Consider the following 26405-nt stretch of genomic DNA (forward strand, 5'->3'; position numbering starts at 1 on the left):
CTATACACACAATCACATACACACAATCACATATACACAATCCCATACACACAATCACATACACATAATCACATACACACAATCACATACACACAATCATATACACACAATCCCACACATACAATCCCATAAACACAATCACATACACACAATCCCATACACACAGTCCCATACACACAATCCCATACACACAATCACATACACACAGTCCCGTATACACAGTCCCGTACACACAATCCTATACACACAATCCCATACACCCAATCACATACACATAATCACATACACACAATCCCATACACACAATCACATACACACAATCCCATACACACAATCCTATACACACAATCTCATACACCCAATCACATACACATAATCCCATACACACAATCCTATACACACAATCTCATACACCCAATCACATACACATAATCACATACACATGATCACATACACACAATCCCATACATACAATCCCATAAACACAATCACATACACACAATCCCATACACACAATCACACACCCACAGGTGATCCAGAGGAAGGCGAAAAAAAGAAAAGCAGGATCCAATTTACTACACCAGGGGAAAGTATTCCTTCCTGATCCCCCCAGAGGCAATCAGATTTTCCCTGGATCAATGATGATGAAGATGATGAAGAAAATGATGATGATGAAAACTATGATGAAAATGATGATGATGAAAACAATGATGATGATGAAAACGATGATGATGAAGAAAACGATCATGAACAAAACGATAATGATGATGAAGAAGAAAACGATGATGATGAAGAAAACGATGATGATGATGAAAACAATGATGATGACGGAGATGGAGAAAACAATGATGATAAAAATGATGATGATGAAAACGATGATGATGAAGAAAACGACAATGATGAAGAAAACAATGATGATGACGAAGATGAAGAAAACAATGATGATGATGAAGAAAACGATGATGATGATGATGAAGAAGAAAACGATGATGATGAAGAAAACGATGATGATGATGATGATGAAGAAAACGATGATGATGATGAAAACAATAATGATGACGAAGATGAAGAAAACGGTGATGATGAAAATGATGATGATGAAAACAATGATGATGATGAAAACGATGATGAGGAAAATGATGATGATGATGAAGAAAACAATGATGATGATGAAGAAAACGATGATGATGATGAAAACAATGATGATGAAGAAGATGAAGAAAACGATGATGATGAAAACGATGATGATGAAAACGATGATGATGAAAATGATGATGATGAAAACGATGATGATGATAAAATAATAATACTTATAGAGCATAATAACAATAATAATGAGATTGTAAGCTCTAACGAGCCGGGCCCTCTGATTCCTCTTGTACCAAATTGTAATGTAAGTGTAATGTCTGCATTCATGTTGTAAAGCGCTGCGCAAACTGTTGGCACTATATAAAACCTGTATAATAATAATAATAACGATGATGATTACAATAATAAAAACATAAAGATGATGATAATGTACAGACCCCTGCCGGCCCCTCCCACCTCCCACCTCTCCCAGCATTGCACACAGAAGCACAGAGACCCATTGATGACGTCACTGGGTATACTATGAGGTATGGAATGAGGTCATAGTGATGATGAGATGGGAAGGAGGAATCGGGGACGGTTGTGCTTTGATCACATTGAAGCTCATTTGTAAAAGCCGCCAGTGAAGGGGTTAAAGGTGGTAAATCGGCAGTGAAGGGGTTAAATCCTTCCCCTGTCGGACGATGAAGAGGACTGGAGAAGGATCAGGGGGTGAAACATGTCAGGCTGTCTCCGGCGGTCAGTGATGGGAAGTTGAGCGGATACAATGTAACAAGTGTGTAGCCCCGCCCCCGGAGGAGGAGCCGACACATGCGGAGGGATGCGGGGGGTGCGGGGAGCGGAGAGCCGGGGATGGAGCAGCCGGAGGATCGGGGGACGGTCGGGGAGGAGAGGAGATCCGGGGGGAGATGATCGGTCCATCCATGGATTATTAACGGTCACAGCATGAGAGATCCGGGACTCTTCACTTCCCTGGTGAGTACCTACCTGTCCACCTACCTACTACCCGGAGACACCTACCTGCCCTCATCATAGCCCCCCCCCCATGATCACCTACCTGTCCTCATAATACTCTCCCCCCCATGGATACCTACCTGTCCTCATCATACCCCCCCCCCCCATGCTCACCTACCTATCCTCATCATACTCTCCCTTCATGGACACCTACCTGTCCTAACCATACTCTCCCCCCATGGACATTTACCTGTCATCATACTGTCAACCTATAGACACCTACCTGTCCTCATCATACTCACCCCCCATGGACACCTACCTGTGCTCATCATACTGTCCACCTATGGACACCTACCTGATCTCATCATACTGTCCACCCATAGACGCCTACCTGTCCTCATACTCATCGCCCATGGACACCTACCTGATCTCATCATACTGTCCACCCATAGACACCTACCTATACTCATCATATTTCCCACTGATAGACATCTACCTCCACTCTTCCAAATTTTATACCCGGGGCAATTGCTCACAGATACCTACCTGCCCCTTCCTTTCACAGACATAGATGGCACCAACCTGCCCGATTCTAAACTAGAGACAGTTGTCACCCTCCAAATGGATACTTACCTGTCTTGTCTCTGGAGGGATACCTACCTGCAAGTAGTAAGTGTTGCTCACTTACAATCTCAGGTATCGTCTTCCAGTCCTGCTGCATGGAGGAAGAACATGGAAATCCCTTCCCCACCATCATAGGCGGGGAGGCACCTACCTTCCTCTGTAATGGATATTGACCCATAGCTGTCTACCTTTCATGACCCCAATTATTGTCTATATAGCGCCCCCACTGTACATCATCTTCTTGTAGCATAGACTGAGGTCACCCCATAGGATACATCTATATATCAACCCCTTCCCCTATAATGGTCATCCATATCAGTGTATCATCCATAGACCCTCAGTGATCCCTATCAGTGTATATCATCCATAGAACCCTCAGTGATCCCTATCAGTGTATATCATCCATAGACCCTCAGTGATCCCTATCAGTGTATATCATCCATAGAACCCTCAGTGATCCCTATCAGTGTATATCATCCATAGACCCTCAGTGATCCCTATCAGTGTATATCATCCATAGAACCCTCAGTGGTTCCTATCAGTGTATATCATCCATAGAACCCTCAGTGGTCCCTATCAGTGTATATCATCCATAGACCCTCAGTGATCCCTATCAGTGTATATCATCCATAGAACCCTCAGTGGTTCCTATCAGTGTATATCATCCATAGAACCCTCAGTGGTCCCTATCAGTGTATATCATCCATAGACCCTCAGTGGTCCCTATCAGTGTATATCATCCATAGAACCCTCAGTGGTCTCTATCAGTGTATATTATCCATAGACCCTCAGTGGTCCCTATCAGCGTATATCATCCATAGAACCCTCAGTGGTCCCTATCAGTGTATATCATCTATAGACCCTCAGTGGTCCCTATCAGTGTATATCATCCATAGAACCCTCAGTGGTCTCTATCAGTGTATATCATCCATAGAACCCTCAGTGGTCCCTATCAGTGTATATCATCCATAGACCCTCAGTGGTCCCTATCAGCGTATATCATCCATAGAACCCTCAGTGGTCCCTATCAGTGTATATCATCCATAGAACCCTCAGTGGTCCCTATCAGCGTATATCATCCATAGAACCCTCAGTGGTCTCTATCAGTGTATATCATCTCATAGAACCCTCAGTGGTCTCTATCAGTGTATATCATCCATAGAACCCTCAGTGGTCCCTATCAGCGTATATCATCCATAGAACCCTCAGTGGTCCCTATCAGTGTATATCATCTATAGACCCTCAGTGGTCTCTATCAGTGTATATCATCCATAGAACCCTCAGTGGTCTCTATCAGTGTATATCATCCATAGAACCCTAAGTGGTTCCTATCAGTATATATTTCCCATAGAACCCATCCACTCTACAACATTGTCTTGTAGAATAAACCCAGGGCACTTCATATATATGTCAATACGTTCATCCTCCATAGAACCCATCCGCTGTCCATCATCTTCTTGTAGGACAGACCCAGATCACCCCTTATATGTGACCCCCTTCCTATATAATACGATCCTATAGAGGACCCAGCGCTCCCAATCAATGTTCATCATCCATAAAACCCATCTGCTGTACATCATCACCCATAGAACCCATCCACTGTACATCATCATCCGTAGAACCCATCCGCTGTCCATCATCCGTAGAACCCATCCGCTGTCCATCATCCGTAGAACCCATCCGCTGTCCATCATCCGTAGAACCCATCCGCTGTCCATCATCCGTAGAACCCATCCGCTGTCCATCATCCGTAGAACCCATCCGCTGTCCATCATCCGTAGAACCCATCCGCTGTCCATCATCATCCGTAGAACCCATCCGCTGTCCATCATCCGTAGAACCCATCCGCTGTCCATCATCCGTAGAACCCATCCGCTGTCCATCATCCGTAGAACCCATCCGCTGTCCATCATCCGTAGAACCCATCCGCTGTCCATCATCATCCGTAGAACCCATCTGCTGTCCATCATCCGTAGGACCCATCCGCTGTCCATCATCCGTAGAACCCATCCGCTGTCCATCATCCGTAGAACCCATCCGCTGTCCATCATCATCCGTAGAACCCATCCGCTGTCCATCATCATCCGTAGAACCCATCCGCTGTCCATCATCATCCGTAGAACCCATCCGCTGTCCATCATCATCCGTAGAACCCATCCGCTGTCCATCATCATCATCCGTAGAACCCATCCGCTGTCCATCATCATCATCTGTAGAACCCATCCGCTGTCCATCATCATCATCCGTAGAACCCATCTTCTGTCCATCTTCATCCGTAGAACCCATCTTCTGTCCATCATCATCCGTAGAACCCATCTTCTGTCCATCATCATCCGTAGAACCCATCTTCTGTCCATCATCATCCGTAGAACCCATCTGTTGTCCATCATCATCCGTAGAACCCATCCACTGTACATCATCATCCGTAGAACCCATCCGCTGTCCATCATCCGTAGAACCCATCCGCTGTCCATCATCCGTAGAACCCATCCGCTGTCCATCATCCGTAGAACCCATCCGCTGTCCATCATCCGTAGAACCCATCCGCTGTCCATCATCCGTAGAACCCATCCGCTGTCCATCATCATCCGTAGAACCCATCTGCTGTCCATCATCCGTAGGACCCATCCGCTGTCCATCATCCGTAGGACCCATCCGCTGTCCATCATCCGTAGAACCCATCCGCTGTCCATCATCATCCGTAGAACCCATCCGCTGTCCATCATCATCCGTAGAACCCATCCGCTGTCCATCATCATCCGTAGAACCCATCCGCTGTCCATCATCATCCGTAGAACCCATCCGCTGTCCATCATCATCATCCGTAGAACCCATCCGCTGTCCATCATCATCATCTGTAGAACCCATCCGCTGTCCATCATCATCATCCGTAGAACCCATCTTCTGTCCATCTTCATCCGTAGAACCCATCTTCTGTCCATCATCATCCGTAGAACCCATCTTCTGTCCATCATCATCCGTAGAACCCATCTTCTGTCCATCATCATCCGTAGAACCCATCTGTTGTCCATCATCATCCGTAGAACCCATCCGCTGTCCATCATCCATAGAACCCATCCAAGGTTCATCATCCATAGAACCCATCCGCTGTCCATCATCATCCGTAGAAGCCATCTTCTGTCCATCATCATCCGTAGAACCCATCTTCTGTCCATCATCATCCGTAGAACCCATCTGTTGTCCATCATCATCCGTAGAACCCATCCGCTGTCCATCATCCATAGAACCCATCCAAGGTTCATCATCCATAGAACCCATCCGCTGTCCATCATCATCCGTAGAACCCATCCACTATACATCATCTTCCTGTAGAAGTCATGCAGGTCACACAGTATGATAAATCAATGTCCACATTCCGTCCGATATGTGTGTGCCTGGAGGCTGGCCGAGTGCCGGGAACATCATATAATCCCGTATGATACATCACCGCTCTCTGTATATGAAATATGACGGTGTCAGACACATTGCTGATAATAAGCTCCATGGTACAGATGTATATATTGTATTATATAAGGAACAACAGACACATTATATACAATAAGTCCAGGTACAGTGTATAGATTTCTGTATGTGACCTAGTGAGATATATATATATATATGCTGTACTGAGAACATTGTAGATGATAAGCCCTTGGTACAGGTATATAGATTTCTGTAGGCGATGTATATAATGTATTATGTAAGGAGGGTCGGACACATTGTAGTTAATAAGCTCCAGGTAGAAGTGTATAGATGTATATAGGTGCTGTGCTGTATACATTTGTATATAAATAAGCCCCCCGGAATTGGTATATAGGTTCTGTCTGCGCTGAGATGTATATACTGTATTATATACGGAGTGCTGGGCACAATGCCCAGTACAGGTACATAGAACCGATGTGTATAGCTTTGATTTATATACTGTATTATATGAGGATTGTGTCGGGCACATTATAGATGATAAGCTCCTTCGGTACAGGTATATAGATTCAAGGTGTATATATACTGTATTATCGAAAGATAAATATATATATATATATAGTGTGGGGTGGATCTAAATCAATTTCTCTTTTTGGTTTTTATCAAATCGATTTTTACTCCAAAAGCATTTTCTTAAAATACATCTAAAGATAGTTTTCTATTTAAGATAAATTAACAATTTAGTTTATTCAGCATGAAATGGAGCTTAGTTATGTAGCATGAGGCTGTATATTCTGCAATATTTATTTAAATTTTTTTTTTTTGGTAAACTCATTCAATGAATCCAAGCTCTGCAAGCTGAGATAACATGCACTGCGTTGATGCATTCACACAATGTCACATAACCATGAGATAAAACCAAGTTCAGGAATATTCCTTTTATCCCATTGTTTTTGCAAATCTATGTACACTACAAACTGTATGATTGAGTCGGTTCTAATATCGCTGTTTTACTGACCTGACAGCTTATTATTCTAAATAGGAAACCTTCATTTTGTTTGCAAATATTAAAGATTCTAACTACCAGCAAGAATAAGTCCTTACATTTTAAAGAGCACCTGTCATTTCAGATCCATCATGGCAAACCCCGTTAGCGGGCATCCACTCACATGCTGCTGCCACGTCCCTCATCTTGTTATGTCACTGCTGCGTCACCAGCCGCTCATTAAAATGAATGAGACTGTTGGTGCGTCAACAGCTGGTCGGAGGGGGAGCCAGCGGCGGGTCGGAGGGGGAGCCAGCGGCGGGTCGAAGGGGGAGCCACCCGCGGGTCGGAGGGGGAGGGGGTCAGAGGGGGAGCCAGCAGCGGGTCGGAGGGGGAGCCAGCAGCGGGTCGGAGGGGGAGCCACCCGCGGGTCGGAGGGGGAGCCACCCGCGGGTCGGAGGGGGAGCCACCCGCGGGTCGGAGGGGGAGCCACCCGCGGGTCGGAGGGGGAGCCACCGGCGGGTCGGAGGGGGAGCCACCGGCGGGTCGGAGGGGGAGCCAGCAGCGGGTCGGAGGGGGAGCCACCGGCGGGTCGGAGGGGGAGACAGCAGCGGGTCAGAGGGGGAGACAGCAGCGGGTCAGAGGGGGAGCCACCGGCGGGTCGGAGGGGGAGCCGCTGCGAGACGGAGATGACAGCTCTTTAACCACTTGCCGCCCGCCCTATTACAAATAGACGGCGGCAAAGTGGTTTCATAACCCTGACCGGACGTCATATGACGTCCTCAGGATTATGAGCCGCTGCGCGCCCCCGGGGGCGCGCATCGCGGCGATCGTTGTTGCGGGGTGTCAGTCTGACACCCGGCAACTACGATCTCGGTAAAGAGTCTCCAACGGAGACTCTTTACCACGTAATCAGCCGTGTCCAATCACGGCTGATCACAGTGTAAATGGGAAGAGCCGGTGATCGGCTTTTCCTCACTCGCGTCTGTCAGACGCGAGTAGAGGAGAGCCGATCGGCTGCTCCTCTGACAGGGGGGGTCTGTGCTGATCGATTATCAGCACAGCCCCCCCGAGGATGCCCACACTGGACCACCAGGGACGCCACCGGACCACCAGGGATGCCCAGCAGAGGTAATCCTCCCTAGACCACCAGGGATGCCAGTCAGGCACAATGGATGCCAATCAGTGCCCATAATGGATGGCAATCAGTGCCCACAATGGGCATCACTGATTGGCATGCATTATTGTTTGGCACTGATTGGCATCCATTAGTACAGTATAACACCAATGCCGCCTATGAGTGCCCACCTGTGCCGCTAATGAGTGCCCATCTGTGCCGCTAATGAGTGCCCACCTGTGCCGCCTATCAGTGCCCACCCATGCCCATCTGTGCCGCCTACCCATGCCCATCTGTGCCGCCTACCCATGCCCATCTCTGCCGCCCATCCATGCCAATCCGTGCCAGCTATCAGTGCCAATTTGTGCCACCTATCCGTGTCGCCCATCCGTGTCGCCCATCCATGTCGCCCATCCGTGTCGCCCATCCGTCCCGCCTATCGGTGTCCATCAATGCCACCTCATCAGTGCCACTTCATTAGTGCCCATCAGTGTAGCCCCATTAGTGCCCATCCGTGAAGGAGAAAACGTACTTATTTACAAAGTTTTGAAACTGAAACAAAAAAAAATCATTTTTTTTTTCAAATTTTTCGGTATTTTTTTATTTGTAGCACAAAAAATAAAAACCGCAGAGGTGATCAAATACCACCAAAAGAAAGCTCTATTTGTGGGAAAAAAATAATAAAAATTTCATTTGGGTACAGTGTAGCATGACCGCGCAATTGTCATTCAAAGTGCGACAGCGCTGAAAGCTCAAAATTGGTCTGGGCAGGAAGGTGTTTAAGGGCCCGGTATTGAAGTGGTTAAAAATGATCATTTAAATCAAATCCACCCTGGTATAGTGTATTGATGTAGAGTTGCTGTATATACAGTATATAGTGCATTGTGTTGGCGTTGGGTTGTGTTGGCACTTTGCGGTCCAGTTTCCACAACCTGCTCCTGGTCCGGTGAGCGCGGCGTCTGTGATGCCATTTGAGGATGTTGACATCCCGTCTCCTCCTTCTCAGGTTGTTGTCCTGCCAGGTATAATTATATCCTACCAGACAGCGGCGGCCGTGCCAGCGTTTTTATTCCTGAATTACCCGCCAACGTTGCCAACGCACATCCCAGAGGGACTGCCAACCCCTCGTCAATTCCCCGCCAGCCCTGCTGGGTATTTATATCTCACTCTGCAATCTGTAACCCCCCCCCCCCCCCCAATTCCTGTGCCATGGTTGAGGCTTTCCAAACGCGGCGGTAGATGCTGCAGAACCTCTTGCCTGTACATGACAGCTGTCAGTAAGTTCAATACTTAGTCTTGGGTTGGCATTTTCGGGCGGGCAAATGCAGCCCACGTTGTGAGTGGCTGCGTGCATCAGTAACAGATGTGTTTTGGGTGCGCTCGGATGGCGATTTCCGTATTTACACTCGCCTCTATGGAAAGGCACGCTTTCCCTCCTAATAGGGTGATTCATCAGATCCACAATCGCCGCGGAGGTTTGCTGGAGCGGAAGGAATCTACACTGATTAACCCTTCGGGAGCAGCTCTGCCGCGCTAATTTGGCTTTAGAGCTTGGTGCTGCGTTCGCAAAATAACCCAACCGCGTCCGATTTCTGCTGCGTCCAATTCGCTGTTGCAATCCACACTGAAGCAAGGTGTAGGGGCTGCCCTATGCCAAGGCCTGCCGCCCCAGGGAGGCCGATGGGGGGCATTATTAAAGTGTCACTCTAGGGAAAGGGATTGTATTCTGGTACCCGTGTATGTGGGGGTAATACCTGCAATATATTCACTATACTAATTATTATTTTTTCAACGTTTCGGTGCGGGCCAAGCTGTCCAACAAAGGAGACCGGGTTTGGGACAGACCATAAAACGGTGTCGGGGGGGGGGGGGGGGGAGAGGCCATTTTAAATGGTCAGATCTAAACCTTTATTACAAACAAAAAAACAAAACCTTTTTCTGTAAGGGCCGGTTCACACAGCGAGGCGATGCGAGGCGACACGGCTCGCCTCGCCTCGCTCCCGCAAGTCGCCCCCGTTCTGTACAATGGAACCGTTCTGAGAGGAGCGACTCGAGTCGCTCCGACTCAGAAAAAAGGTTCCTGTACTACTTCGGGGCGACTTGCATTGACTTCTATACAGAAGTCCTCTGCAAGTCGCCGCTGAGGTCCCCGCAGGTCGCGGCGAGGCAAGTCGGAGACTAGTGATGGACGAACTTCCGACGGGACGTTTCGCGAACGCGAAACGCGAACGGACACAAACGTTCGCGAAAACGACCGTTCGCCGCGGGCTCCATTGACTTCAATGGGAGGCGAATTTCGCAAACCTTTAGGTCGAATTTGCGGCCACGGGGTAATTATTAGGGGGTAGCACGTAGTCCCACCACCTGGACAATAGCATAATACATGTATGAGGTGAATTTGGGATCGATAACTACAAGCATTTTTTTTTTATTTGGGAAATTGTTCTGACAATTCAGGACTATGGAGCTAATGAAGGCAATGGAGGAGAGGGAAGGTCAGGGACCAGGGTAGGCAAACAAGAGGGTGCAGGAGATACAGAGCACTGACAGCAGCACCGTAATACAGAGCACTGACATCAGCACCGTGACATACAGCGCTGACAGCAGCTCCGTGACATACAGCGCTGACAGCAGCTCCGTGACATACAGCGCTGACAGCAGCTCCGTGACATACAGCGCTGACAGCAGCTCCGTGACATACAGCGCTGACAGCAGCTCCGTGACATACAGCGCTGACAGCAGCACCGTGACATACAGCGCTGACAGCAGCTCCGTGACATACAGCGCTGACAGCAGCTCCGTGACATACAGCACTGACAGCAGCTCCGTGACATACAGCGCTGACAGCAGCTCCGTGACATACAGCGCTGACAGCAGCACCGTGACATACAGCGCTGACAGCAGCTCCGTGACATACAGCGCTGACAGCAGCTCCGTGACATACAGCGCTGACAGCAGCTCCGTGACATACAGCGCTGACAGCAGCTCCGTGACATACAGCGCTGACAGCAGCTCCGTGACATACAGCGCTGACAGCAGCACCGTGACATACAGCGCTGACAGCAGCTCCGTGACATACAGCGCTGACAGCAGCTCCGTGACATACAGCGCTGACAGCAGCTCCGTGACATACAGCACTGACAGCAGCTCCGTGACATACAGCGCTGACAGCAGCTCCGTGACATACAGCGCTGACAGCAGCACCGTGACATACAGCGCTGACAGCAGCTCCGTGACATACAGCGCTGACAGCAGCTCCGTGACATACAGCGCTGACAGCAGCTCCGTGACATACAGCGCTGACAGCAGCTCCGTGACATACAGCGCTGACAGCAGCTCCGTGACATACAGCGCTGACAGCAGCTCCGTGACATACAGCGCTGACAGCAGCTCCGTGACATACAGCGCTGACAGCAGCTCCGTGACATACAGCGCTGACAGCAGCTCCGTGACATACAGCGCTGACAGCAGCTCCGTGACATACAGCGCTGACAGCAGCTCCGTGACATACAGCGCTGACAGCAGCTCCGTGACATACAGCGCTGACAGCAGCACCGTAAGCAGCCCCAGGAGGAAGTCAGCACAGCACAGGGATGGTGTGATCCCCTCATAATAAGAACCCCCAGGAGGAAGTCAGCACAGCACAGGGATGGTGGGAGCCCCTCATAATAAGAACACCCAGGAGGAAGTCAGCACAGCACAGGGATGGTGGGAACCCCTCATAATAAGCAGCCCCAGTAGAAATATGACACCGCTCAACCTCTTCAAAGAGGAGGGTAGGGGCATATAGTACGGTGTGCTTTTTTGGGTCAGGGAAGTGAGCCAAATGAATTAAGAAGGTCTGTGTGCTTGATTCCAAAAATTGTTTATAGACATATACATGGTCTACTGATCACATGTGTTGAATTCCTCCGAGATCCATGCCTCATTCATTTTTAGAAATGTGAGGTAGTTAACACTGTGGTGAGCTAGGCGAGTACGCTTATCGGTCACAATCCCCCCTGCTGCGCTGAACGTCCTTTCGGACAGGACACTGGATGAGGGGCAAGCCAACAGTTCGATTGCAAATTGGGCAAGCTCTGGCCAGAGGTCAAGCCTGCCCACCCAGTAGTCTAGGGGTTCATCACTCCTCAGAGCGTCCACATCGGCCGTTAACCCAATGTAGTCGGACACCTGACGGTCTAGGCGTTCCCTGATGCTGGATCCGGATGACACCTGTCGATGGGTCGGCTGAAAGAATGACCTCATATCCGAAGTCACCAACACATCTTCAAACCGGCCTCTTCTTGCAGGCGCTGTTGGATTGGTACCCGCAAATCCTTCTCTGGGAGTGGGAATTGCTCCTCTGCCAGCGCACGCAAAAGCAGAATGCAGCATTTCTCGAAGCAAGGCCTGGAAGTGCTGCATTCTGACAGCCCTCTGCGACGGCGGTAACATTTCCGCCATTTTGTGTTTGTACCGGGGGTCTAAGTACGTTGCCACCCAGTACTGGTCCTTGACCCTCATGCTTTTTATACGGGGGTCCCTATTAAAACACTGGAGCATGAAGGCCCCCATTTGCACTAAAGTGGAAGCGGTGTGGTGGCCTGGCTCCTGCTCATCATCCAGGATAATGTCGTCCTCTTCATTCTCCTCTCCCCATCCTCGCACAACAGGGATCCCAGAAAGGTTTAAAGCATGCTCTTCTTGCTCCTGCTCATCCGCCCCGGCACCATCCTCCTCTGACTCCTCATCAGACTCCTGTTGTTGACTTGTCTCAGATAGAGTAGCCCCCCCTGGGAATTCATCCAGCATTGCGACTTCCTCATCTTCCCGCTCCTGCTCCTCCACAGCCTGATCAATGACACGACGCAATGCACGCTCCAGAAAGAAGGCATAAGGTACCATGTCACTGATGGCGCCATGGCTGCGACTGACCAGTTTGGTGATCTCCTCAAATGGCCGCAGAAGTCTGCATGTGTCGCGCATGAGCAGCCACTGGCGCGGTGAAAAAAAACCCAGCTCCCCAGAACCGTTTCTTTCGCAGAGTTCATACAGGTAGACGTTAACTGCACGTTTCTGCTGGAGCAGCCTATCAAGCATATAGAAGGTTGAGTTCCATCGCGTCGGGCAATCGCAAATAAGACGTCTGACCGGCAGATGGTGTCGCCGCTGAATGTCAGCAAGGCGAGCCATGGCCGTGTAAGATCTTCTGAAATGGGCCGAGATTTTCCTTGCCTGCCGCAAGATGTCCTGGACCCCAGGGTATTTGACAAGGAATCGCTGCACGACCAAGTTTAAGACGTGTGCCATGCACGGCACGTGCGTGATTTTGCCCTGTTTCAATGCGCTAAGCAGATTGGCACCGTTGTCACACACCACTTTACCAACTGTCAAATTGAGCGGTGTTAGCCACTCATCTGCCTGTGAACGCAAAGCTGAAAGGAGTGCCGGGCCAGTGTGGCTCTTTGCTTCCAGGCACAACAGACGCAGCACGGCATGGCAACGTCTCACCTGGCATGTGGAATAGGTTCTGGGGAGCTTGGGCGGTGCAGTGGAAGAGACGCTAGCAGCGGAAAAGGAGGAGGCAGCTGAGGAGGAGAGGGAGGAGGATGGAGTAGGAGGAGGAGAAGAAGAGTCAGGCCTGCATGCAATCCGTGGCGGTAAAACCAAATCTACACGGGTGCCACGGGTTACATGCTTGACGGCCGTCAGAAGGTTCACCCAGTGGGCAGTAAAACTGATATACCTTCCCTGCCCGTGTTTGCTAGACCACGTGTCTGTGGTCAGATGTATCTTGGCACCGACACTGTGTGCCAGAGATACATTCACTTGCCGCTGAACATGGCCATATAGCTCTGGGATGCCCTTCTCTGAGAAATACTTCCTTCCTGGGACCTTCCATTGTGGTGTTCCAATGGCCACAAATTTGCGAAAGGCCTCCGAGTCCACCAGTTTATATGGCAGTAGTTGGCGGGCTATGAGTTCTGACAAGCCAGCCGCCAACCGTTGGGCAAGAGGGTTATCCGGCGTCATCATTTTTTTACGCTCAAACATTAGGCCCACGGAAGCCTGCCTTTTTGCAGAAAAATGTGAGCTTGGCGTGATGGAAGGTGGAGTGGAGGACAATTGTGAGGAGAGAGGAGAAGGAGAAGTAGAAGACGAGGCTGGACGGTGAGAGCCTGCAGTGTGGCTTTGTGTGTTCCGTTGCTCCCACTGGGCTCGGTGATGGCTGCTCATGTGCCTTCTTAAGGCGGTCGTCCCTAGGTGAGTATTGGGCTTACCGCGACTAACGCGTTGACTGCAAAGATTGCAGATGGCAACGCTATTGTCAGCAGCGGACACGTTAAAAAAAGCCCACACTGCGGAGCCATGTGCCGGTGTCCTGGGAGCGCCAGATGTGACCGTACATGGTCGATGACTCGCTCCTGATACATTTGCAGTCTGCTTTGTCCCTGCTGTGCAATGTAAGTCATTGCTGCTTCTCCTCCCTATCTGCTGGTCCATATCTCCCTCTGAACTCCCCTCCTCTTCCTCTCTTGTGGGCACCCACGTGACATCACTAGACACGTCATCATCAACGTCACCTTCCCCACCGCTATAAGTAGAGTAGGCAGCAACACCGGGGACCAACCTCCTCCTTGGGCTGATCTGGGTACTGGCGTCAGACTGCTGAGTAGCGCTTGTTGCTACCTCCTCTTCCTGATCCAATACCAAGAGTGGCTGCGCATCAGAAATGTCCTCTTGATATGGATCGGAAAATAATTCCAGTGACTCAAGCGGAAGGTATGTGGTGGTGGTGGTGGTGGTCGTGTTGTTGGTGGTAGTGTCTTTGGGGGTGCACATAGCAGAGAGTGAAGAAGAGGGTGCAGATCGAGAGGATGAGGAGGGTGCAGAAGAGTAAGGCTGAGCGAGCCACTCAACCAAGTCTGGTGCATCCTTTAAAGTAATTGAACGCACCTTCTGCAACTTCCCACTTTGGCTCAAGCCTGTTGCTCCTGCCCTACCCCTACCACCCCTGCGGAAGGGCCTGCCTCTTCCTCTGCATGTCATTTTTTAAATGACCCTGTGACAAAACTCTTAGTCCCTATACCGCTGAAGGACTGCTGCAGTATAGGTGAGCGGTCAGCAGTGGTGCACGTCAACCCTATCTATTGTGGACCTATAGCGGTCCTTACAGAACAGCAGACTGTACCGCACTCAAGCCTATGTACCGTAGCACCCTATACCAAGTTACCAGTCCTTATAAGAACTTTTGTGGACCAAGCAGGTTGTGTATTAGTGTTTAGCAGACTGTACGTCAGTCCCTATACCGCTGAAGGACTGCTGCAGTATAGGGCAGCGGTCAGCAGTGGTGCACGTCAACCCTATCTATTGTGGACCGATAGCGGTCCTTACAGAACAGCAGACTGTACCGCACTCAAGCCTATGTACCGTAGCACCCTATACCAAGTTACCAGTCCTTATAAGAACTTTTGTGGACCAAGCAGGTTGTGTATTAGTGTTTAGCAGACTGTACGTCAGTCCCTATACCGCTGAAGGACTGCTGCAGTATAGGGCAGCGGTCAGCAGTGGTGCACGTCAACCCTATCTATTGTGGACCGATAGCGGTCCTTACAGAACAGCAGACTGTACCGCACTCAAGCCTATGTACCGTAGCACCCTATACCAAGTTACCAGTCCTTATAAGAACTTTTGTGGAACAAGCAGGTTGTGTGTTAGTGATTAGCAGACTGTACGTCAGTCCCTATACCAATGAAGGACTGCTGCAGTATAGGGCAGCGGTCAGCAGTAGTGCACGGCAACCCTATGTATTGTGGACCGATAGCGGTCCTTACAGAACAGCAGACTGTACCGCACTCAAGCCTATGTACCGTAGCACCCTATACCAAGTTACCAGTCCTTATAAGAACTTTTGTGGACCAAGCAGGTTGTGTATTAGTGTTTAGCAGACTGTACGTCAGTCCCTATACCGCTGAAGGACTGCTGCAGTATAGGGCAGCGGTCAGCAGTGGTGCACGTCAACCCTATGTATTGTGGACCGATAGCGGTCCTTACAGAACAGCAGACTGTAACGCACTCAGGCCTATGTACCGTAGCACCCTATACCAAGTTACCAGTCCTTATAAGAACTTTTGTGGACCAAGCAGGTTGTGTGTTAGTGATTAGCAGACTGTACGTCAGTCCCTATACCAATGAAGGACTGCTGCAGTATAGGGCAGCGGTCAGCAGTAGTGCACGGCAACCCTATGTATTGTGGACCGATAGCGGTCCTTACAGAACAGCAGACTGTAACGCACTCAGGCCTATGTACCGTAGCACCCTATACCAAGTTACCAGTCCTTATAAAAACTTTTGTGGACCAAGCAGGTTGTGTGTTAGTGTTTAGCAGACTGTGCGTCAGTCCCTATACCGCTGAAGGACTGCTGCAGTATAGGGCAGCGGTCAGCAGTGGTGCACGTCAACCCTATCTATTGTGGACCGATAGCGGTCCTTACAGAACAGCAGACTGTACCGCACTCAAGCCTATGTACCGTAGCACCCTATACCAAGTTACCAGTCCTTATAAGAACTTTTGTGGACCAAGCAGGTTGTGTATTAGTGTTTAGCAGACTGTACGTCAGTCCCTATACCGCTGAAGGACTGCTGCAGTATAGGGCAGCGGTCAGCAGTGGTGCACGTCAACCCTATGTATTGTGGACCGATAGCGGTCCTTACAGAACAGCAGACTGTAACGCACTCAGGCCTATGTACCGTAGCACCCTATACCAAGTTACCAGTCCTTATAAGAACTTTTGTGGACCAAGCAGGTTGTGTGTTAGTGATTAGCAGACTGTACGTCAGTCCCTATACCAATGAAGGACTGCTGCAGTATAGGGCAGCGGTCAGCAGTAGTGCACGGCAACCCTATGTATTGTGGACCGATAGCGGTCCTTACAGAACAGCAGACTGTACTGCACTCAGGCCTATGTACCGTAGCACCCTATACCAAGTTACCAGTCCTTATAAAAACTTTTGTGGACCAAGCAGGTTGTGTGTTAGTGTTTAGCAGACTGTGCGTCAGTCCCTATACCGCTGAAGGACTGCTGCAGTATAGGGCAGCGGTCAGCAGTAGTGCACGGCAACCCTATGTATTGTGGACCGATAGCGGTCCTTACAGAACAGCAGACTGTAACGCACTCAGGCCTATGTACCGTAGCACCCTATACCAAGTTACCAGTCCTTATAAGAACTTTTGTGGACCAAGCAGGTTGTGTGTTAGTGATTAGCAGACTGTACGTCAGTCCCTATACCAATGAAGGACTGCTGCAGTATAGGGCAGCGGTCAGCAGTAGTGCACGGCAACCCTATGTATTGTGGACCGATAGCGGTCCTTACAGAACAGCAGACTGTACCGCACCCAAGCCTATGTACCGTAGCACCCTAGACAGACCAAGTTACCAGTCCTGATAAAGAGCTTTGTGGAACAAGTGAGTTGTGAATGATTAGCAGACTGCAGCAGAAGGGCAGCAGTCAAGTATAATATTCTTTCTATATTTGGAAGAAAGAATATTATACGTGTACAAGCCTATTACCGTACCACTGATACCAGTCCTGAAAAGAACCTTTGTGGAACTAATAGTAACAGCAAGTCTTTAAAATTATCCTCACTGCCTGACACACTGCTTCCTGCCTGTCCCTATACAAATTGGCAAAAAAGAGTAGGCTGGAACGATTAGCTGGAACAGCTCTTTTGTGGACCTGATAGTAACAGCTAATGATGATGATGATGATGATGATGAAGAAAGACTAATCTGGCTGAGCTGTCCCTAAAATAGCAGCATACAGCGCTCTGTCCCTTTATCTAAACTGACAAAAGAAACTCAGGCTGCTGACCTAACACCTATACCAGTCCTGAAAAGAACTTTTGTGTACCAAATAGCTAGCGTTTTCTCTGTCCCTACTCCACACAGGATCCTTTCCCTACAGTGACAGAAGAAAGAATGTAAAATGGCCACCGGATCGGGTGTATTTATAGGTTAGGGGGAATGTCCAAGTGTCCATGAGCTGTCATGTCTCAATTGGTTGTCCTGTAACACATGATAAACGTGTCACGAAAGGTTAAAGTTCTTGTATACATTAAACACGTAAGTCCGCCGGGGCGAACGACGGAAAAAGGCGTTCGAACCCGCGGACGGCGAAAGTCGGAAATTCGCCGCGAAACGACCGCCGGGCGAACCGTTCGGCCATCACTATCGGAGACGCCTCGCCGCGCCTCGCTGTGTGAACCGGCCCTAACTCCTTATGCCACTTACACACGACCGGACTTTCCATCAGAATAAACTCAGACGGTCTTTCCGATGGAGTTACGCTGAAACGGACTTGCCCTACACGTGATCACACCAAAGTCCGATTGTTTAGAACGTGATGACGTACAACATGTACGGCGGGATTAGAAAAGGGAAGTTCAGTAGCCATTAGCTGCCCTTGCGTCGTTTTTGGTCCGTCCGAACAGCATACAGACGAACGGTTTTCCTGATAGGTACTAAAACCGTCGGAAAGATTTAAAACATGTTCTATTTCTAGGTCCGTCTGAATTTTTTGAATAAAAAAGTCAGATGAAGCCCCCACACACACAGGATCGGAATGTCCGATGAAATGATTCCGTTTGACCTTTTCTGCTGGAAAGTCCGGTCGTCGTGTGTACGCGGCATTAGAGATCTCATGTAGACGGCGGAATAAATATTCAATGAAACGCCGGGTCTGTGTGCCAGAAACTGATCAGAAAGATCCAGAGGAAAAAAAACACGTTATGGTGAGCAGAGTGCTGGTGTGTATGGGCCATATCAATCACACCTATCAATCACTATTTTTAGTCACTAGAATTTATGTATGTATTTGTGTGTGTGTATGGTTAGGTGTATATGTGTGTGTGTGTGTGTATGGTTAGGGGTGTGTGTGTATGGTTAGGTGTATATGTGTGTGTATATGGTTAGCAGTGTACAGTGTTTGCGAAAATGACTATTATAAAGGGGGTTTAGGCCACCAATCTAACATACAGATCTATCCACCACACAGTGTCTATGGAGAATAGAGAGAGGCTTCAGAGGGGAAAGACAAGTCATGTGCCTCTGAAAACCATTTACTGACACACTGCCCCCCACTGACACACTGCTGTCCAATACCACTGCCATCCCCTGACACACTGCCATATACTGACACACTGCTGTCCAATACTGCTGCCCCCTATTGACACACTGCCATTCACTTACTCACTGACACACTGCCATCCACTGACACGCTGCTGTCCAATACTGCTGCCCCCTACTGACACACTGCCATCCCCTGACACACTGCTGCCCCCTACTGACACACTGCCCCCATACTGACACACTGCTGTCCAATACCGCTGCCCCCCTACTGACACACTGCCATCCCCTGACACACTGCTGCCCCCTACTGACACACTGCCCCCATACTGACACACTGCTGTCCAATACCGCTGCCCCCCTACTGACACACTGCCATCCCCTGACACACTACTGTCCAATACCGCTGCCCCTCTACTGACACACTGCCCCCCTACTGACACACTGCCATCTACTGACACACTGCTGTCCAATACTGCTGCCCCCCTACTGACACACTGCCATTCACTGACTTACTGACACACTGCCATTCACTGACACACTGCCATCCACTGACACACTGCTGTCCAATACTGCTGCCCCCCTACTGACACACTGCCATTCACTGACTTACTGACACACTGCCATTCACTGACACACTGCCATTCACTGACACACTGCCATCCACTGACACACTGCTGTCCAATACTGCTGCCCCCTACTGACACACTGCCATCTACTGACACACTGCTGTCCAATACTGCTGCCCCCCTACTGACACACTGCCATCTACTGACACACTGCTGTCCAATACTGCTGCCCCCCTACTGACACACTGCCATTCACTGACTTACTGACACACTGCCATTCACTGACACACTGCCATCCCCTGACACACTGCTGTCCAGTACTGCTGCCCCCCTACTGACACACTGCCATTCCCTGACACACTGCTGTCCAATACCGCTGCCCCCCTACTGACACACTGACCTCTACTGACACACTGCTGTCCAATACCATTGCCTCCTACTGACACACTGCCCCCCCCCCCCCACTGATAAAACTGCTGTCCAATACCATTGCCTCCTACTGACACACTGCCATCCACTGACACACTGCTGTCAAATACTGCTAACCCCCTACTGACACACTGCCCTCGACTGACTCACTACCCCCCACTGACACATTGTTGTCCAATACCACTGCCCCCCTACTGACTCACTGCCCCCCTACTGACTCACTGCCCCCCTACTGACTCACTGCCCCCCTACTGACTCACTGCCATCCACTGACTCACTGCTGTCCAATACCGCTGCCCGCTACTGACACACTGCCATCAACTGACACACTGCTGTCCAATACCGCTGCCCGCTACTGACACACTGCCATCAACTGACACACTGCTGTCCAATACCGCTGCCCGCTACTGACACACTGCCCCCCCCCCCCCCCCCATTGACACACTGCTGTCTATAAACAATCTGCCATTTACTATCACACTCCTCCAGGTTTTCTCTGCCATTCTAACTCTGACGCTGTTTGTATCCTAACATAGTGACCCCCCCCCCCCCCTCTGTTAGAGCTCTTCTCTCACCCACTGACACATTGGGGGGGTTGATTTACCAAAACTGGAGAGTGCAGAATCTGGTGCAACTCTGCATAGAAACCAATCAGCTTCCAGGTTTTATTGTCAAAGCTTAAGATGAAGTAAGAAGCTGATTGGCCACCATGCACAGCTGCACCAGATCCTCTGTGCTCCAGTCGGGTGGTGCGGGGTCACCCTTAAAGTATATCGATCGCCAAATCTCACATCAACTAACAGAACAAAAACCCCTTTTATTGTCTATGAAATCCACAGAGACGTCGTCATCTCCTGTACTCACCAGAGTTGGATTTTAAAGAAAAGTAGTTTTACTTTATTGTTTGTTTCATTTCATCCCATGAATTATTCAGTTTAAAATGACACTAAATTGATATTTCTGGTACAAAGTACGGAAAAGCTTTTTGCAAATGGGGAAAAAAAAGTTATTTTTCTTAATTGTGCGCATTTCTATTTTCTTGCCTTGTGACACAAAAAAAAAAAATGTAACAACCAAAATGAACAAAAAAAAAATGAAATGGTGCAAAAAAATAAAAATAAATTAAATAAAAATAAAAAATAAATCAGCAGAAAAATAATAGCTAAGGGAGAAGGGAAGGAAGGAGGTGATTGCGGCTGATTAGGGTTTCCTCCTACGCAGGTCAAAGGCCATACCTTTTTGATTTACATGTGAATGCAATGGTGAATACAATGTAACAATTCAGTCACTGCCGGTGAGGGAAGGGGCTGGACATAAGAGGTGTGTCCTAAAACCTTTTTTAAAAGGGTTGTAAAGCTTAGTTTTTTTATTTTCTAAATAGGTTCCTTTAAGCTAGTGCATTGTCTTTGTCTGAATTTCTCACTTTCTGTTTCTCCTCGGTAAACTTCACACCATCATCCGAGAGGTGTTTAGTCAGCCAGAACAGCTTACTGAGGAGGAACAGGAAGTGAGAAATTCAGACAAAGAAAACAAAGAAAAAAAACATTTAGAAGGGAAATCAAAGGAAAAGGTAAGTGAACCAACAATGCACTAGCTTAAAGGAACCTATTTAGAAAATAAAAAATGAACCTTTACAACCCCTTTAACTTTTTGTTGGGTCTTATCTCTTACGTTAAATCCTGAAGTGGTTACACATTGTACAAAGGATGAGGGGAGGAGCTGATTTGATTTAATTCCCTACAGATTGTGTACGTTTTGCCCACTTACAAAGAAATGGAGGGTCTGTAATTTTTTATCATAGGTGTATTTTACATGATAGAGACAGAATATCAACCAAAAATCCAGAAAAATGTTCTAAATTGAGTTGCAGTTCAGAGAGTAAAATAAGTATTTGATCCCCAAGCAAAACATGACTTGGTACTTGGTGGAGAAACTCTTGTTGGCAAGCAGGTCAGATGTTTCTTGTAGATGGTGGTCAGGTTTGCACACATCTCAGGAGGGATTTTGGTCCTCTCTTCTTCTTTACGGATCTTCTCTAAATCCTTAAGGTTTCTTGGCTTGGCAACTCGAAGTTTCAGCTCCCTCCATACATTTTCTATGGGATTAAGATCTGAAGACTGGCTAGGCCACTCCATAACCTTAATGGGCTTCTTCTTGAGCCACTCCTTTGTTGCCTTGGCGGTATGTGTTGGGACATTGTTATGCTGGAAGACCCATCCATGACCCATCTTCGATGTTCTGGCTGAGGGGAGAAGGTTCTCATCCAAGATTTTACATTACATTGTGTCAAAGTCGGCCTGTACCTTCAGGGCCGGTTCACACTGCGGGCGATGCGAGGCGACACCGACTTGCCTCGCCGTGACCTGCCGCGACCTCAGCGGCGATTTGCAAATGACTTCTGTATAGAAGTCAATGCAAGTCGCCCCGAGGTCGCCCAAAAGTAGTACAGGAACCTTTTTTCTGAGTCGGAGCGACTCGAGTCGCTCCTCTCAGAACGGTTCCATTGTACAGAACGGGGGCGACTTGTCAGATCGCGGCGAGGCAAGTCGTGTCGCCTCGCATCGCCCGCAGTGTGAACCGGCCCTTAGCAGAGAAACAGCCCCAAAGCATCATGTTTCCACCTCCGTGCCCGACTGTAGAGATGGTGTTCTTAGGGTCATAGTCAGCATTTTCCTTCCCCCAAACACAGCGAGTCGAGTTAAAGCGGGAGTCCACCGGGACTCCGCGTTTTTTTTTTTTTTTTTAAAAGCCAGCAGCTACAAATACTGCAGCTGCTGACTTTTAAATAGTGACACTTACCTGTCCAGCGCGCCCGCGATGTCGGCACCCGAAGCCGATCGCTCGCTCGTCTGGCGGGTCCTGCCGCCGCCATCTTGGGTATGGGAATCAGGAAATGGAGCCTTTCGGCTTCATTTCCCGGTTCCCTACTGTGCATGCGCGAGCCGCGCGACGCAATCCGGACGGTCCCCGCTGCCTCTGGGAACTGTGTGTTTCCCAGCAGGCAGCGGGGCACTTGCTGAAGGGGGCGGGCGCTTGCGGAAAGGGGCGTAACGTACGCCCCTTTCCGCAGAGAGCTAGCCCGGAAGTGGGTGCAGTTACCTGGATTAGCCAGGTAACTGCACCCCCTCCCCCCTGAAAGGTGCCGATTGTGGCGCCGGAGGGGGGGGGGGATTCCGATGAGCGGAGGTCCATTTTACGGTGGACCTCCGCTTTAATGCCAAAGAGCTAAATTTTGGTCTCATCTGACCACAGAACTTTCTCCCAATCCTTCTCTGAATCGTTTAGATGTTCATTGGCAAACTTCAGTGCCTTCTTGAGTAGGGAGACCTTGCAGGCACGGCAGGATTTCAATCCATGGCAGCGTATTGTGTTACCAATGGGTTGTTTGGTGACTGTGGTCCCAAATGCCTTGAGACCATTCACAAGCCTGACTTATGCCCCATACACACTATCAGATTTTCTGCTGATTTTTTTTTTTTCCTTCAGGTTTACCAAAACCATGTAGTAGAAGGGCTGGGCCTGATTGCATACAAATTGAAATTCCTAAGGTTTGACCTCATATTATATGGTTTTGGTAAATCTGAAGGAAAAACTCAGCAGACTGATAGTGTGTATGGGGCTTATGTACTTGGTGGAGAAACCCTTGTTGGCAAGCAAAACATGACTCGGTACTTGGTGGAGAAACTCTTGTTGGGAAGCACAGAGGTCAGACGTTTCTTGTAGGTGGTGATCAGGTTTGCACATCTCAGGAGGGATTTTGGTCCACTCTTCTTCACGGATCTTCTCTAAATCCATAAGGTTTCTTGGCTGTCACTTGGCAACTCGAAATTTCAGCTCCCTCCATAAATTGTCCATGGGATTACGGTCTGGAGACTGGCTAGGCCACTCCATAACCTTAATGTGCTTCTTCTTGAGCCACTCCTCTGTTGTCTTGGCGTTATGTTTTGGGTCATTGTCATGCTGGAAGACCCATCCACGACCGATCTTCAGTGTTCTGGCTGAGGGAAGAAGGTTCTCATACAAGATTTTATAATACATGGGCCCGTCCATTGGCCCCTCAATGCGGCAAAGTTGACCTGTACCTTTAGCAGAGAAACAGCCCCAAAGCATCATGTTTGGACCTTTGTGCCTGACTGTAGAGATGGTGTTCTTGGGGTCATGGTCAGCATTTTCCTTCCCCCAAACACGGCGAGTCGAGTTAATGCCAAAGAGCTCAATATTGGTCTCATCTGACCACAGAACTTTCTCCCGATCCTTCTCTGAATCGTTTAGATGTTCATTAGCAAACTTCAGACGGGCCTGTACACGTGCCTTCTTGAGGAGGGGACCTTGTGGGCTCTGCAGGATTTCAGTCCATGGCGGAGTATTGTGTTACCAATGGTTTGTTTGGTGACTGTGGTCCCAAATGCCTTGAGATCATTCACAAGCTCATCCTGTGTAGTTCTGGGCTGATCCCTCACTTTTCTCATGACCATCCTCACCCCATGAGGTGAGATCTTACATGGAGCTCCAGAACGAGGGCGATTTTAAACGTTAATTTGTATTTCTTCTATTTGCGAATAATCACTCCAACAGTTGTCTCCTTCCCACCAAGCTTCTTGCTGATGGTCTTGTAGGCCATTCCAGCCTTGTGAAGGTCTACAGCAGGGATCCTCAAACTACGGCCCTCCAGCTGTTGAGGAACTACACATCCCATGAGGCATTGTAAAACTCTGACATTCACAGACATGGCTAGGCATGATGGGAATTGTAGTTCCTGAACAACTGGAGGGCCGTAGTTTGAAGACCCATGGTCTACAGTCTTGTCCCTGACGTTCTTCGGCAGCTCTTTGGTCTTGGCCATAGTGGTGAGGTTTGAATGGAAGGAAGACTTTCTGTGGACAGGTGTCTTTATACACATAACGAGTTTGTCGTCAGGAGAACCTTCTTACATTGACAGGACTGATCTGAGTACCACCTGAGCACCTACTGGAGCCAGTCTGTGGGAGCCAAAATCTTTGTTGGTCGGTTGGGGATCGAATACTTATTTTACTCACTGAACTGCAAAACTCAATTTATAATATATTTTATTATGTGTTTTTTTTTTTTTTCTGGGTTTTTGATTTATATTCTGTTTCTATCATTTTAAAACACACCTTTGCTAAGAATTATAGACCCTTCTTTTCTTTGTAAGTGGGCAAACGTACACAATCTGCAGGGGAGAAAATCATTATTTTCCCCACTGTAGGTGAAATTTAGCCAAAGCTGTAATTATTATTTTTTTTTTTTTTTTTTTTTTCCTTTAGGATTGGGTAGGGAAAAGTTTAAACCCATCTCAATTATTTTTTTTGCCTGCGGTGTCCCCCCTTGGAGGGATTTCCCTTCACTTCCTATCCCAAAGAAGAAACAGGAAGTAAAGGGAAATTTCTAAGTGAAGGAAATCCCCTAGAATGGTGGACACACATTTAACATTTTTTATTTATTTATTTATTTTTTATTCGATCCATGTGCGATTTGATCAACTTGTTCAAATCAAATAGCCATATCTTCCCTTCAGATCAATTTATTTTCGATTGGATTCAATTAAGCTGAGTCAATCGGCCAGACTGGAATATTATCATTTTGTATCAATTGGCTCCACTGAGATAGTTAGTTTGTTTATGAATAGCACAGGGCTCCAAACTTTCGAAAGCCTCATCCCTGGTGCCAGTGGGAGGAAGGAATAGTGCCCCATTGTTTGTGTCAGCGGGAGGAATATTCCCCCTGTTGTTTGTGTCAGTGGGAGGAATAGTGCCCTGTTGTTTGTGTCAGTGGGAGGAATAGTGCCCCATTGTTGGTGTCAATGGGAGGCACAGTGCCACATCGTTGGTATCAGCGGGAGCAATAGTGCCCCATTGTTGGTGCCAGTGGGAGGAATAGTGCTCCATTGTTGGTGTCAGTGGGAGGAATAGTTCCCTGTTGGTGTCAGTGGGAGGAATAGTGCCCCGTTGGTGTCAGTGGGAGGAATAGTACCCCGTTGTTTGTGTCAGTGGGAGGAAGGAATAGTGCCCCATTGTTGGTGTCAGTGTAAGGAAGGAATAGTGCCCTGTTGTTTGTGTCAGCAGAAGGAATAGTGCCCCGTTGTTTGTGTC

The 26405-nt window shown here is 48.6% G+C and overlaps 1 protein-coding gene across 1 annotated transcript in view; it reads left to right on the forward strand.

Moving 5' to 3' along the window:
- The first annotated feature begins 1940 nt into the window (after positions 1–1940).
- The window catches only part of LRRC24 (leucine rich repeat containing 24), a 215196-nt gene continuing 190731 nt past the window's right edge, over positions 1941–26405 (forward strand). The window contains exon 1 of the mRNA XM_077493507.1: positions 1941–2064. The gene's annotated coding sequence lies outside the window, so the exon portion shown is untranslated. The remainder of the gene's footprint in view (positions 2065–26405) is intronic.

This window comes from Lithobates pipiens, unplaced genomic scaffold, assembly GCF_037356315.1.
Source record: "Lithobates pipiens isolate NorthernLeopardFrog02 unplaced genomic scaffold, aLitPip1_a1.2 Scaffold_19, whole genome shotgun sequence".
Classification (NCBI taxonomy): Eukaryota; Metazoa; Chordata; class Amphibia; order Anura; family Ranidae; genus Lithobates; species Lithobates pipiens.